The sequence below is a fragment of the Ochotona princeps genome, chromosome 4 (assembly GCF_030435755.1).
Source record: "Ochotona princeps isolate mOchPri1 chromosome 4, mOchPri1.hap1, whole genome shotgun sequence".
Lineage (NCBI taxonomy): Eukaryota > Metazoa > Chordata > Mammalia > Lagomorpha > Ochotonidae > Ochotona > Ochotona princeps.
The window spans coordinates 110,943,056-110,946,698 of record NC_080835.1 but is presented as its reverse complement, the minus strand read 5'-3'; positions in this window follow the sequence as shown (position 1 = coordinate 110,946,698).

The following is a 3,643-nucleotide window of genomic DNA, read 5'->3' as shown; positions in this document are numbered from 1 at the left end:
ACAAACCAACCTTGTGCCCCCTCTAGCGTCGCTCTCTTGCACAGGCTGGTGGTCTGAGAGTCTGGAAGCTTCCTTTCCTCTTTGCCACTTACGACAGGGTGAAGCCCAAGGAACCACGGACGGTACATGCAATCCAGAGAGAAAAGTGACATTGGGGCAAATTGTGTTAATTCAATCATTGCCGAACGTCAAGCGGGAAAACCGAGGCAAGTAAAATGTGCAGGATTGGATTCTGGCTTTCATCGCTGTGTTGAATTTACGGCCTCTGTTTGTTCTGTTTTCACTGTTTGATTCCTGTGTAGGCTGCCACGAGCGGCTCTCCATCAGCTTTCTAGTCTCTCAACATACAGCATGGAAAGCAGAATCGCACATCTTCTTAGGACCCACTGGTTACCTTCTCAATCTGCCGGGCTGTGACATGCTCCTTTTCACTTTTTTAACCCATGAATCTTTTTTGAAAGATTTATTTATTTTTATTGCAAAGTCACATATACAGAGAGGAGAGAGACAGGAAGATCCTCCGTCCGATGATTCACTCCCCAAGTGACCACCACAGCTGGTGCTGCGCCGATCCAAAGCTAGGAGCCAGAAACTTCCTTCAGGTCCCCCACGCGGGTGCAGGTCCCAAGGCTTTGGGCAGTCCTCAACTGCTTTCCCAGGCCACAAGCAGGGAGCTAGATGGGAAGTGGAACTGCTGGGGTTAGAACCAGCGCCCATATGGGATCCTAGCATGTTCAAGGCGAGGACTTTCAGCTGCTAGGCCACGGCGCCGGGCCCAACCCACAAATCTTAAAACACATATTGGCAAAAAAAAAAAAAAAAAAGAAAAGAAAAGAAAAGAAAAGCCCTCTGATCTAATCCCTAATGGAGATGTTTTCTGAAAGTTCCATTCTGTTTTCTGCTCTGACACCTTGCACGGCTCCACTGTCCAAGCAAAGTGAGCGGCTCTCCCATCAGGGCACACAGAAGGCCCCCTGGGCTGCGTCTCACACCCCCAACAAGCGCTGCGCCCACTGCACAGAACCATAGCCTGACCTGCAGCTTTGGCCCAGATCCCTCCCCCACCAGCCCTGCTTGGAAATGTTGATTCACACTTAGGTCTCTTGCTCAGCTCAAACGCTCTGTGCAAATGTCACCAGGAAGGGTTTGGTGCGCTGCCAGCTCTCACAGCACTTTCCGCCATAGCTGCGGATGACTGACTTGCTTGGTCCTTCCCTCTCTATTGCATTGCTCATATGGAAGATGCAGTACGGTTATGTGAAGATAGACGATGGGTAAATGGAAAGCGGGCCCTAAGACACAACTCTATTTTCTTCTTTAAGATTTATTTTTATCCGAAAGGCAAGTTTTTATAGAGAGGAGGAGAGCTAGAAAGAGGTATCTTCCATCCATTGGCTCACTTTCCAGGTGGCTGCAATGGTTGGAACCAGGAGCCAGAAGTTTCTTTTGGATCTCCCGCGTGGAGGCAACAGGCCAGAGACTTGTGTCCGTCCTCCGGTGCTCTCCTAGGCCATCATCAGCGAGCAGCACTGGAAACAGAGCAGCCGGGGTGTGAAGCAGCATCCATATTGGATGTTGGTGCCACCGGGTGGAAGATTAACTTGTTATGCCACTGCATTGGTCCCACATGTCTTTGAGTACATTATTACAAGGAGCATCTTTTTGCACCCACTTCCTGTTTGTTAGTGTCTTATGCTTCATTTCCTGATGCTCAGAGCTCAGGCCAAGAAGAACTCTCCATTGTTATTCCATCAGCCTCGTTCCCCAGACAATGCCACCCTAGGCTTCAAATCCCTTGGCTCCTGTAACAGTGACATGTCCTAGGACACCAGGGCTGCTGGGCCTGCTGATGGAGCAGGGAGAAGTGACCGAGTTAGACTGTGGTGTCGGTAACTGGCGTCAACTCCCTCGTTTCACATTAGAAGTTTCTGCATGTATTGCATTCAGCAGTGAGGGTTGTGAAATGACCATTTCTCTGCTAGAGGACAAATGAGTAGTGCAGGAGGAAGAGACTGCATTTATAATTCTTTTGAAATTTATTGAAAAGGAAGAGAGACAGAGATCATGAGACAGAGACACAGAATGAGAGAGCTCTGTCCACTGGTTTACACTCCAAACACCTACAGTAACCAAGACTGAACCCAGAAGCAAGGAGTAACCCATGTATGCCAACTGAATGGCTCCCCCACCCCCCACCACTTGAGCCATGGTGTACTGCTTCCCAGGGTGGAAAAGAAGCTGGCAGTTGGAGCAAACAGGGACGAAGGATACAGGCATCCCTGCTACGCCTAATGCCTGCCTTAGGAGAGAGATTTAAGCAGGAAGCCATGCATTGTGCATGGGGACCTGCTTCCCTGCACGGAAATAACTGCTGATCCACAGCTGAAGCTGCCCCGTGAGAGCCCCGCCCCCTGGTGGAGGTCCTTGTTCAGAATCAGAAGAGGAAATCTGGGACTAGGACAAGTGGAGAATGGAGTTGAGAGATAAGGGAACAGAAAGAAAAGAAAGGGAGGAAGAAAGAAGTCTTCAGGAGTGTTGGATGCAGTATGACACTTGTCTTGCACATGCTCACTGTGTGAGCAAAAAGTCTTCACAGGATGTATTGGTTCTGATGGAGACAGGAAACACGTGAGGAAGTCTGAAGGAGAGGAAGGAATGTTTGGGAAGATAAAGCCACACTCCATCAGCCCAGGGTTGGTGCTTGGCTGGGCGTAAGCTAGGACAGACAGGAACACAATAGCTTTCTGGGGCGAGTCAAGTGACCAGCAGGGACAGGGATCCCAGACGCCATGGTCTTTCCGGCTGCCCCCAAGGAGAACATGGAGACAATCATCCAGATGTGTGAGCCTGCTCTCCAGCTGCTTTTTCTTGAAGTTCCAGAGTTTCAGGCAAACAATATCTAATGTCGTTATAACACACATGAATCTCAATTCCTCACTTAGCATAGTCCCAACCTCAGTTTCAACTCTAGTCTGCTAGGAAATAATCTCTAACTGCCCAGTTAAGGCTCTTTGTCAGAGCTCCCACAGGCCTAGGACCCTGCTGTAAGGTCCTTAAGGCTAGTACAGCGGCACAGCTCTTTAAGCTGCCTGTATTATGTCGGCCCCCTGTATCAGAGTACATGTTCTAGTCCAGGCTGCTCCACTTCCCATCCACTTCCTGCTTGTTATGCATCTGGGAAAGCATAAAATATTGATCCAAGAACTTGGTCCCACGTTGCCTACTTGGGAGACCCAGATGGAACTGCTGGCTTTTGGCTTCCACCTGGTTCAATCCTGGCTGATGTGGCCACTGGGGGAATAAACTAATGGATAGCATGTATCTCTCTTCCTCTGTGTTTCACCTCTCTTTTTGTGTCACTCTACCTTTCAAATAAATAAAATTAAAGGCAATGATATCAACTAAGTGTTCTTAAATCACCTGAGTCTTTAAAAACAAGATTTATTTATTTATTATTGCAAAGTTAGATATAAAGAAAGGAGAGACAGAAAGGAAGCTCTTGCATCTGATGGTTCACTCCCCAAGTGACCGCAACGGCTGGAGCTGAGACAATCCGAAGCCAGGAGCCAGGAACTTCTGGATCTCCCACTCGGGTGCAGGGTCGTAAGGCTTTGGACCATCCTCGACTGCTTTCCAAGGCCAT